This window comes from Cyprinus carpio, chromosome A21 (assembly GCF_018340385.1).
Source record: "Cyprinus carpio isolate SPL01 chromosome A21, ASM1834038v1, whole genome shotgun sequence".
Lineage (NCBI taxonomy): Eukaryota > Metazoa > Chordata > Actinopteri > Cypriniformes > Cyprinidae > Cyprinus > Cyprinus carpio.
In genome coordinates, this window is record NC_056592.1 from 23,426,747 (window position 1) to 23,440,064 (window position 13,318).

General features: G+C 35.6%; 1 pseudogene; it reads right to left on the reverse strand.

Annotated features, from left to right (window-relative positions):
* Positions 1-5,532: 5,532 nt before the first annotated feature.
* LOC109087330 lies at positions 5,533-12,492 on the reverse strand (annotated as a pseudogene).
* Positions 12,493-13,318: the final 826 nt, after the last annotated feature.

A 13,318-nucleotide genomic window follows, 5' to 3' on the forward strand; every position in this document is an offset into this window, starting at 1 on the left:
CTGTGCCTTTAAATCTGTGCCTTTAGATTCAATCCTCCACTAAGTGTCTCTGAATCACTACATGCTAAAATGTGACACATAAGCTTTTAAAAAAAAAACTTACATTTTACTCCAAGTTTGTCTGGTGTTTAGGAAAAAAAAAGCATCTAACATTCTTCCTTACATGAATAAATGTGACAGCAGTTGACATCTAAATGTGTTCAAACCACATCAAAACAAAGGTTTGGCTAGTTAGCAGTGCTGTGTTATGTCGTAACTGCAAAAGACGCAAAAGTCGTTTTACTCCATTGGCAGAATAAATATAAGTTTTTGCAAGCAATGTAAAAATTGCAAGTATTTCATCATATTACAATAGATATTTTTGGATATTTTTCCTCTCCCTTTCACACCACGGCTCAGAATAGAATCTGCTCAAATTCCAGTAGTTCTTTCAATGTTGTCATGTTATTTTCCTGCTGCTCCAGAATTGGTCACACAACATGTAGGTGTATATATATATTAGGGCTGTCAAAAATAACGTGTTAACTGTGATGATGATGATGATGTTTATTATTATTTTATTGTTATTTATTTATTTCAGTTTAACACGTTAAAAACATTTAATTCAATTAACACAGCATCATTTTTATCCCCCTCGCTTCCTTTGGCAAGCATTACAGTAGATTAATATTGAATTGCTGTAATTAATAGCTAAAATCGAGTATTGGTCTCGAAGATACTGGCCTTCATTATTAATAGGCCACTTAGTAAAAAGATGGCTGTAAACACATACTTAAAATATAGAATCTTTACACGTTAATTTAGATATTCAATGTGAAATAATGACAATATAAAAATATTATTATGCGATTAACCACAATTAATTACAGAAAAACGGTGCTCAACCCAGATTTCTTTGTGTTAATTGGCTGAAAAATATTTGCTGTCTTCTGTTTCCCCATTTGTGTGCGTGTTTGTGTTTCCTCATGATCTATATGCTATCATTGTTTGTCTTGTTCCGTCACTAACCACTGGAGGTTTTCTTTCAGTGCTCTATTTTCAGTGAGCTTGATGCATAGCGTCCAAAGGAAGGTCACTAGGGCACTGCGATGAAGTATAATACCCATAATTCACCCCACAAGTACATCAGCTGCATTTGGAATCATTTTCCTAGAATACTAGAGCTGCTAGAAAATGATCATGTACAAAAATAAAAATATCAACAGTTAATATTGTACAGTGTTTAAGATATGAGAATCTTTCAAGGCAGCTTCGCTAGGTTTTATCGGAAATCATTCTTATCAAGATGAGCAGTGAAGAGACATGGAACAGCTCACAGAGACAACATCCTTATCACTGATGATGACCTTGACTGAATACAAGTACCTTAAAAAAGTACCTATTTTATTAGTCCATACAGTGCAAGTCAACAGGGTCCAAAGTTATTTTGGAACATGATTTTGATAATGACTTGATTTTCCATATTTTCCATTAGTTGGACAAACAACTAGTTCCACTACTAACTCAATTCAGTGATATTACATCACATTTTTAAAGTGAAATGTTCAGTGAGTATCATTAAAAGCATGTTCATTTTTCAGATGAGCTTGAGTTTTATTATGTTGTTTGTTGTCTGTGAAATGTCTATAAGCTGAATTGTGCTATAAGGGATACTCCACCCCAAAATGAAAATTTTGTCATTAATCACTTACCCCCATGTCGTTCCAAACCCGTAAAAGCTCTGTTCGTCTTCGGAACACAATTTAAGATATTTTGGATTAAATCCTGGAGGCCTGTGACTGTCCCATAGACTGCCAAATAAATAACAGTGTCTAGGTCCATAAAAGGTATGAAAGTCGTCGTCAGAATACTCCATCTGCCATCAGAATCTGGGTTATATGAAGTGACGGGAACACTTTTTGTAAGTGAAGAAAACAAAAATAAGGACAAAAATAATTTTTTCAATAATTCCTTAATCAACAGTCTCCTCTGTGTCTCTCCATATCAGCGTATGCTGTGTATGCTCTTCTGTATCATCTGCGCCGCAAGGATGCGCTATTATGTTTCAAATCAAAGCTAAATACACATAGAAACAGCTTTTCTGGACCTTGACACTGCTATTTACTTGGCAGTCTATGGGACAGTCACAAGCCTTCCGGTTTTCATCCAAAATATCTTAAATTGTGTTCCGAAGACGAACAAAGCTTTTACGGGTTTGGAACGACATGGGGGTAAGTGATTAATGACAAAATTTCATTTAAAATAACATACCACCTACACTAAACCCTACCCTAAAACTGATAGTGTTAACAAAAGCAAACATGAGATAAAAAAAATAAATAAACATCGCTAAAGCAGCCCCACAGTTAAGCATGCTTCTACAGTACAAGTCTTAACTCTATCACAGCTTGTGATTTAAGGGACTTGTACCTGAGTGCTCTGTATCTCAGTAACAATACAGTACCAGGTGAGCTACTGAGCAAGTTTACTGTCAGAAAAGTATTAGTCATAAAATGTATTAGTTTCGGTAACACTTTATTTTAAGGACCAATTCTCATTATTAACTAGCATGCATATTACTAGCATGTTGGCTGTTTATTAGTTCTTATACAGTACATATTATTACCTTATTCTGCATGACCACATTTTACGTAGATCCCTCAATCCAACCCCATACCTAAACTTCACAACTAACTTTCTTGCTATTAATAAGCAGCAAATTAGGAGTTTACTGAGGCAAAAGTCTTTAATAGTGAGAACTGAACCTTAAAATAAAGTGTGACCTAGTTTCCGAATCATGCACTATGGTAAAAGTGTCTTGAGGTCATAACATACAGTAAGGTGTAAGTCTTTATTAATCAGTGATATAAAAGTTGTTTTACGGACATCAGTGTTCACATTAGCTGGAAACTGCAGTGAATTGTATGGGTAAATCTTTTGGAGTTTTGCCAAAATGTAGGTCAATGCACGTTTTTCTATGTTTAAGAGGTTTTTGATCTCTGGGTGGACAACACAAAGTTGGCAAACTCTATAACTGTCCAAACCTTAGAGTGACAAACCATTAATGAATACTGAGTAGGCTGATACAGTGGGCTTCGAAACTAAGGCATTATAAGGAGATAACATTTTCCATGTGACCTGCATGTCACCACACTCCACTCAGATAAGAGCTCACACCCAAACACATCACTCAAAGATCAAAGACATGAGTTAGGACGAGACCCCGGAGGAGGAGGAAGAGATAAAACCCAAAATATGCCACCATCCAGAATATAGTTCTGGTCCAAAGCCTATTTTAAAGGAGCGGTTGACTGATCCTTGAACACCTCATTCTGTAATGAGACTACACATCTATCCTGAACAAGATAATTTATTTATTTATAAATTTTTTTGCTGAAAAGATCCAAGCTTCAGGCACTCAACCATCTAGCTGGCCGTCCACCAGCAGCATGCTGGACTGGATGGGATGGTTTCTGCCCCAGGTGCCTGAGCTGTTGCTGTGGACTGGGCTGTTACCACAGGGACATGTGGCTGCTAAGGAGATACACACACACAAACACTGAGCGACGTCACAGCAAGACAACATCTCTCTAGGGTACATATGCTCCAAAAAGTGCCACGGATGCTCTTAGATCCTCCCGAGCAGTTGCGAGCTGGGAACTCATTATTTGTGTTAAAGTGATTCCAGTCAGAATAAAACAACTGTGTTTGCCACTGTAATATCTTAAATTAAGGTTTTAACCGCTAGTACAATAAAATGAAGAGAACATTAGTTGTGTAAATAATGCATTACTCATAATTTGTTATTTGACATATGAGTGTCTACAGTAAAGAAATGCCTAAGAAAAAAAGTTCTTAATAATGTTATCTCTGTATTCATGTTGACTTCATCCGGCTTTTATCCTTAAGAAAAGTTTAAATTTAATGACCCATCTGAGTGCATTTTTTATTATTAAACATTTTTTTTTTATAAATACATTGCACTTTTATGTATTTTCAAATAAATTAATAGATTTATTTAACCCAGTTTCCTCTTATTAACATAAAATTCGTTCATCATGATCATTCTGACATGACAAGGCAGCATCTCTGATTTCAGATTTGATGATCAGCTGTGATCTTGACACCATTTAAGAGAAATAAAACATGATTACACCTCATAATCCATTATCTCAATGATTTTTGAGAAATGTTTCATGCTCAAGTCACTCCTGTCCTCATTTTTCACATTTCTGATTTTGTATTTGCAGTGCTTAAGGCTCCAGCGGCCTCATGTCCCCCCGGTGCCTCACAGAAAACCCTTGTCGCAACCATACACCTGTCTCTTATACACACACACAGTCTCTTTACTTCACCCAACGACAGTGTGTGTGTGTGTGTGTGTGTGTGTGTGTGTGTGTGTGTGACAACAGTGCCCTCTACAGAAATGCACACACACACACACTTTTTGCACCATGAGAGCAGAGAGAATCCAGGGCTTATATGACATACAATCCTTGAAAACCATGATGGATGATTTAAGTTATTTATACCAGAGGTTGCTAGATTTTTTTACTGCAGTGAATATTTCTCAAAGTAGACACATACCTTAAAGTCTTAGTGGGGTGGGTGGGTGGGAGGGATGGATGGATGGATGGATGTTTGTTGGTTAGTTAGTTGTTTATTTGATAGTTAGTGTGAGTATTAGCTACATTAAAATAATAATACTTTTGGGAAACAATTCATTACTTTTTACGTTTAAAATGTTACTATTATTATTATTATTATTTGTACTTTGTTATATAGGGCTATTATATATTCATAATAATTCATATTTATAATGTTCTAAAATTACATTATGCATATAATATTATGTAATGTAATGTAAAAAAAAAACATTTTATTAATAATCTTTAATATAATTGTAAAATGTCAGATTTAATGGCAACATGCATGATTCATTCATCTATTTATGTATTGTTTGATTGCTTGTTTATCACAGGTTTATCATATTTCATTCATTTGAAGGTTAAAAAGTGTGTATCACTTAATACATACTTTATACACACACACACACACACAATTGTAAATATATGTTAAAGTATGTTAATATAAATGTAAATATTAATATTACATATGAAAGTCGTGACATTTGAAAGTGAAAGTCGTGACATTTGTCAAGTATGGTAACCCATACTCGAAATTGGTGCTCTGTATTTAACCCATCCATGTGCACACACACAGCAGTGAGAAGTGAACACACCGTGAACACACACCCGGAGCAGTGGGCAGCTATATCCAGCGCCCGGGGGGCAACTGGGGGTTCAGTGCCTTGCTCAAGGGCACTTCAGCCATGGGTATTGAGAGTGGAAGAGAGCACTGTTTATTCACTCCCTCCCACCTACAACTCCTGCCAGCACCGAGACTCAAACCTGCGACCTTCTGGTTACAAGTCCAAATCTCTAACCATTAGGCCACAGCTGCCCACATATTACAATTAATATTACAATTAATGCATAAAAATAATGTGAAAATCTATATAAAATTAAGGAAATCTTACAACATTTGGCTGATTTTTAGAAAATTTTATTTTAGATCAAATGAGAGATAAGATGTCATATCAGTTTTGACTTTGAAATACAATTAAAAAAGTGACACAATCCAGAATCCATGTAGCGAAGCCTACATATGTATAAGCACCGTGAGAGAGCAATCTGAAATGAAAGCATACACAGACCCAGAAGCCATCAGAAACCTCTTCTCCACTCATCTGTCACCCCAACTCTCCGTCACTTTGAAATGTCAGCGGCATCAATCTTCAAGCAGAGAGTACTGATATGTCTAACCCTGCATGAAGTTCAGGACCCCAGGTAATAAACATCCTGACAGCCGTGTACAAACACACACACACACACACACACACAGGGTCTCAGGAGCTCTCCAGTGTGGTAGAAACGGTGTAGATCTGTGTCTTCAGCCTCTTCTTCATCTCTCTGATCATTTGACAGAGGGCCAGAGGGTAGCAGCAGTACACCGTAGTCCAGTCCTCACACACACTGCCCTAGAGACACACACAGGACACTCAAATTCATTCATCTAATAGAGCTAGACAAATTAGGGTTTGTAGATTTCGAAGTAAGGATATGTTTCCCTGATATTGATTTAACACCCTGACTTAAGTCAAGGAATGTACTTATGGAATTTAATTTAAGGAATCTTCATCTAACTGTCAAAGACTGGATGTGTTTTACTTCTTAGCACAAGAAGGTTATGACAAGATAAATCAAAAACAAATCTCTACACCTAGTCTATGCCTAGAGGAAATATTGTAAAAAAAAAAGAAAATCATTGCTCAGCGGAAACTCCAGTCCACAGTAATATCTGAGTTGAGTCGTTGGTTTACACATTAAGGTAAATGTTCTGGCATGCACATCCATCTTAGACAGAGCGTAGCTCACACATTGCCAGGAAACGTTGCCATTTATGTTAATGCTATTCTCTTTTTAATTTTTAATCAATCCATTTAAAAGGGTTACCAATAGCACTACATTTCAAATTCACAGTAAATTAGGAATAAATTAATTGAATATATAGCAAGTAGCTGAGTATAAAAACTGAAAGGATTTTTTGTTAGTATCATTCAGTAAAAATAAAAGTTTGCAAAACTTAAGAAATCAAAAATGCTGAATAATTGTCTTAACTATTTAATATTATTAATATTACCTGTTAATATAAATATGAATGTTACCTGACACCACACAGGGTTACTTTACTTAAACTGAAATAAACTAAAAACATAAACGTATTTTATTTCAGCTAGGTGCCAAGGGAACATTTAATTTGAAGTACTAAAATAACTGAAACTAATTAATAAAGACTAGACATTTAAAAATAAACACACCAAAATGACTATTTTGCCTATGACTACTGATGACTAAAAATGACTATTTTATTTCTAATATTAAAGTGAAAACAGAAAATGTTATATATATATATATATATATAAGATTATTAACAAAAACTATAATAGTGTACGAATGATACTAAAATAATAATGATGCCACAGTTATTACTGGTCAATATTTATGAATGTTTTTCTGTAAAAATGAAAATCACTATTATATTATTTTATATATTGTATATGATACTGCCTTTAAAATGAACTGACAAAAAAATACTTTTAAAGGGAGAAATCTCATATCATAAATCGTGCAAACAGGACGTGCAGGGAAAGGGCCAATTTTGCCTTTTTTCAAATGCACTTTATATATACTGAAAGAAAACAGCGCATCCTTGTGGCATGGATGATACAGAAGAGCATACGCAGCATATGGTGACATGGAGAGACACAGAGGAGACTGTTGTTGAAGGATTTGTTTGTTGAGTTGTTTTTTTTTTTTGTTTTCTTCGCTTAAAGTGTTTGTTTCTGTTAATTTATATAAGATTGATTGTATGTTTGATGGTGGATTGTTTTTTCGTTGAGTTTCATAGCTTTTAATGGACCTTGACACTGTTATTTACTTGGCAGATATATTGACAGCAGCCTGCTGGTTTTCACCCAAAATCTCTTTGATATTGTTTTCTCGAAAAAGAAATGTAACGGGAGCAAGCTAATATACAGGTATTGGAATGGACGACATTCGTGGGGTAAGTGATACTAAAATCTAATGATGCCAAATTTATTACGGGTCAATCTTTATGAATGTTTTTCTGTAAAAATGAAAATCACTGGTAATATTGTCTATTATACTGCCTTTAAAATGAATGACATCAAACAAAACATTACTTTTAAGGGAGAACTTCATATCTGGTTCGTGCAACAGGGCACGTGCAGGGAAAGGGCCAATTTTGCCTTTTTCAAAGCAATATAACTGAAAGAAAAACCGCGCATCCTTGTGGCATGGATGATACAGGCATACGCAGCATATGGTGATATGGAGAGACACAGAGGAGACTGTTGACAAAGGATTTGTTGAACAAAGTGTTATTTTTGTTTTCTTTCGCTACAAAAAGTGTTCCCGTCACTTCATCTAACCCAGATTGCACGTCTGATGGCAGATGGATATCTGCGATGACGAGAGCTTTATACCTTTAGGGACCTTGACACTGTTATTTACTTGGCAGTCTATGGGCGTTACAGTCACAGGCACTGGTTTTCATCCAAAATATCGTAAATTGTGGTTCCGAAGATGAACGGGAAATTTTCCAGGTAAGATGAACGGAGCTTTTACGGGTTTGGAATGACATGGGGGTAAGTGATTAATGACAAAATTTTCATTTTGGGGTGGAGTAAAAGTGCCCTCGTAACACTATTTCTCCCCTGCCCCTCTGGAGGCAACTGTGACTTTGTTTCCAGCAAATGCGAACTCACAATCACAATGCAATTTTATATCTTGCTAAAGGGCTTTAAATCTTGCGGTTGCAACTGACAATCATGCTTTATATCTCACAATGTGACTTTATCACAATTGCAACCCTACATCTCTCCAAATTTTTACCTTTTATCTCACAATGTGACTGGTTTTCTTGACTGCAAAAAAAAAATAAAAATGTGCACACTAAACAGATCAGATCATGTTTTATTTCATAATGTGACTGGTTTTCTTGACTGCAAAAAATATAATAGTGTTCACACTAAACAGATCAGATCAATTTGAGAATCCTGTTCATTTTTTTATTTTATTTTTTTACATTACTGCTGAATCCTTACCCTGATTTTATTGAGCTGGAGGTTGCAAAAAGTCTTTTGGTAAGTTTAGCCAGGCAGCAGAGGCAGACACATGCATTCTCCGTACTGATGAGCCAGACTCAGGTCCAAACAGCACGGTACAAACGCACCCATCAGAACTGCACAGAAGAGGGAGAGATGCTGTGTAGCATGAGCTTATCTGCAATTATTTTAACACTGCTTACATCAATTAACTACAAAAGAGGTTTCAATCCTGATAAATATGACTTTGAAAGATTAACCAATGTCCTTGTTTTATGCCCAGGTTAACTTTAAATTAACGGAAAATCATTAACAAGTTATAATCATTAAGGAATGTCATTAACTTTTAATGATTGTGAAACGGTACACAAACCACTGGATTAAGAAAACAACAGTAGCCTAATTACGCTTATAATGAATGCATAGTAATACATGGTGCAGTCCTAAGCCACTGCATAGCTGTAATTCAAAAGTTTGACTCCTTAGATCAAGTACTTTATGTGATTTGTAAAGTATATTATCTGATGGAGCAGGATACACTATATCTTTTGTACAAATTTAGTCATGTTTAACTGTGACAAACCACAGTTTGCTACAGCAATAAAATACAAAAACAATATTTTAGGAGACATTTTATAATTAACAGTGCAATCATGAAGAAATCTAATGAAATAGTAAGGGTAACAATTAAGCTTAGGGACCAGTTAGTTGCTTATAAGCATGCATACTAGCATTTTGGCTGTTCATTAGTACTTCTAAAGCACATATAAATGCATTATTCAGTCATTCAACCATATTTTAGATCCCTAAATCCTACCCCATACCTAGACTTAACTACTACCTTACTAACTATTAAAAAGCAGCACACTGGGAGTTTATTGAGGCAAGTTGATAGTTCATTCAAAGTGAGAATTGGTCCCCAAACTAAAGTGTGACCATAATAGGTTCTAGAGTTAGGAATTTGTTTTCTACATTTTAAAACAAGACCGCCAAGTGCCAGTCTTGGTCCTAAAAGATAAAGATATGCAGCTATGGAATTCTGTGCGCAATCAATAAAGTTCCATCTCTTTTACTTTTCATGGACAGACTTACGATAAATAAGCTGCTGTGTTGGATTTTCTGAGGCTTTTAATATATTAGACCAAACTGTGTCCAACTAGAGTTCCAGGCCAGTTTTATTATAGGTCGAATTACTTAAAATAATTAAAGTCCATGTGACACAATCCGGAAACAAGAAATTATGAAAGCCTGTTTTTTTATTTATTTATTTTTTTTAGATGTGCAGACCTTATTGCACATGCATTTGTAGGACATTTATGGGAGAAGAGTATTTAAATGAACCATGTAAGGTTTTTTACACTGAATCATACAAAGCCAATTTACTGCTATTTTGAACCATTATTTAATGCACGTCTAAATGCACCTGATTGCAGTCTCCTCTGTGTCTCTTCATATCACTGTATGCTGCGTATGCCCTTCTGTATCCACTGCGCCACAAGGATGCACTGTTTCTACGTTTATTTAGCTTTGATTTAAAAGAAAACAGCTCATTCTTATGGTGTGGATGATACAGAAGAGCACACACAGCATACGGTGATATGGAGAGACACAGAGGAGACTGTTGACAAAGGAATTGTTGAATAAAGTCTTTATTTTTGTTTTCTTCGCTTACAAAAAGTGTTCCCGTCACTTCATATAACCCAGATTGCACGTCTGATGGCAGATGGAGTATTCTGACAATGACTTTCATAGCTTTTATGGAAACTTGACACTGTTATTTACTTGGCAGTCTATAGGACAGTCACAGGCCTCCTGGTTTTCATCCAAAATATCTTAAATTGTGTTCTGAAGATGAACAGAGCTTTTACGGGTTTGGAACGACATGGGGTAAGTGATTAATGACAAAATTTTAATTTTGGGGTGGAGTATGCCTTTAAGTGCCCTTTTAGTCTGATCTAGGTGCCCTCGTAACACTATTTCTCCCCTGCCCCTCTTGAGGCAACTGTGACTTTGTTTCCAGCAAATACGAACTTAGGTCTCTGCCAATTTGACTTTATATCGCAATGCAATTTTATATCTTGCTAAAGGGCTTTAAATCTTGCGGTTGCAACTGACAATATTGCTTTATATCTTGCAATGTGACTTTATCATAATTGCAACCCTACATCTCTCCCAATTTTTACCTTTTATATCACAATGTAACTGGTTTTCTTAATAACTGCAAAATCTCACAACTGTGACTTTCTCGCAAACATCTCTCCTAATTTTGACTTTGCATCTCAAAATGTTACTTCATGTCATAATGCGACTTCAGTGGGAGCATAAGTCTTGCAGTTGAGGCTGTTTCTCATAGCTGTGACTTTCTATCTTGCAATGTGACTATTTCTCGCTACTGTAAACATCTTTCCCAATTTTGACTTTGTCTCAGAATGCTACTTTATGTCACAATGTGACTTTATATATTTAAAGGGAGTTGAAGTCTTGCAGTTAAGGCTTTGTTTCTCATAGGTACGGCTTTGTATTGCAAACATTTTCTAGAAAATGCAAACATGTATCTCTCCCAATTTTGATTTTAAATCTCAAAACGTTGCTTTATACATCTATAATAGTCTAAATAATTTAGACTATTATTTTGTATTTCTAACTTGTTTTTTCAATCCTCTCTCAAGCACTTCCTCTTACATGTGCTGGCGTCACCGCACACTTCGAACAGTCCTGTGCTCCAGTCTCCTCCAGTTTGAGAGATAGTGGTCACTGTTGTCGTGGTCACTCCGAGGCCAGGTTGAGTCAGAACAGGAAGTTCCATCGTCTCACTATCAGTTGGGTTTGCTTCAATATCTTTTCCGTCTAGAGGGTCCATTTGGATCGGAGGCTGATACAAAAAAAGCAGTTTCACAACAAAACACAGGTGCACAATCCTATAATATTATAAGTAAAAAGGAAGTCCTTACCTGACCTGAAAGTTTTGACAGTCCTGTGACATTAAACAAATGAAATGCATACTAATGAGATGAACACTTACATGGTGGATGTCAAAGTGGCTCAGAACAATCTCTCACGATGACAACCGACTAAGGGAAAAGACAGGGGTGAGTTTCCTGTGGTGACAGTGGGGTGTTCTTTCTGATAGCCGCTTGGCCAAAAAGCCCTGACAGAAAGCTGCTGTGAGCTGATAAGCCTTCATACTCACACACACACAGGACAGCCCCACACAAATAAAAAATCATCTCTCAAGTGCATTCAAATACTAACTCTCCCAAGTCACAAACAGAAATGTATCGCACACAACAACAGATACAATTCAAAATTCCTCTCAAATTCCATGATGTATTTTTGGGAGTACAGGCCTACCTACATGTATCCCACTGGTTCATACAATTCACAAACGTACAAAAATATTAAACAAAAGCTTGCAAATGATATCTCAAATATGCAACAAGAGCTTACCAGCGATCCAGCCTTTGTGTGATGTTACAGTGCAGAATTGCACGTTCTCTTGAGGTTAATGTCTCGCATCACTTCCTTCTGCACTGCAGCTAACGCACATCAAACAGGGACACATCCACTAATGAAACACTGCATGTAGCTGTCACATGTAGAACAGCTCGCTTATGTGTTTGCCACACAAAGCTGTTCAAGTGCATGCAAGCGTCCATCTGAAAATGTTTCTGTGTGGCTGATCTCGTCTTCACTTGCATCCGACTGTAAAAATAGGTCGTCTTGGTATCTGCTACAGCCTGCTTGGTCGGAAAATAGAGTTATATCCCTCATAGCACTTCCCAGTTGGCACATTTTCAGTGCTATTTTTGTCTTAACTTTTTTCTTATTTTTGCCATGTTTTAATATATGACCTTTAAAGAAAATTTATATTCTCTCACCTCGGTCTCGAAATACCATAGCCGTAAGACATTGAGAGACTATCAGATTAGCGATTATCCAATATGGTTTTATCAAAGAAACCAATAGTTATACGTTTTATAATTATTAAGATTAAAGTTGGTTTTAGCATTTCTGCATTCGTTTTTTTCCTTTTTTACAATAAAACAGTACCATTGTGAAATATTATTATAACTTAAAATTGCTGTTTTCTATTTCAGTACATTTTAAGATGTAATTTATTGCTGTGATCAAAGCTGAATTTTCAGCATCATTACTCCAGTCTTCAGTGTCACATGATCCTTCAGATTATTATAACTATTTCTACACTTTGCTGGCTTCTTCTTTATACATGATCCTTCAGAAATCATTCTACATTGCTTCTTATTTTGTTCATGTTGAAAACATGATTTTTTATTTATTTAATTTTTTTTTATATTTAGCTATTTTATTACATTGTTAATGTTTTAATGTTTTTTGGTGTTTATTGATGTATTAATTTATTTATTTATTTAAAGGGGGGGATGTTTTTGTTTTTTTGTTGTAATGACACAGAAAGTAATGATTTGTATGTATTGAGCTTTATGGGGCCAACAGAACTGTAAATGTCATCAAAAAGTGTTTGATGTCACTTCCACAAATTTTATATCAGTAGCAAGTCACGAGGATGAAAATTCCACCAATTCTTGAGAACAATCCAGACATAAAGTGGCATTTGTATTAAAAAAAAAAAAAAAAGAAGAAGAAAGAAAGAAAATAAATGTACATTTAACA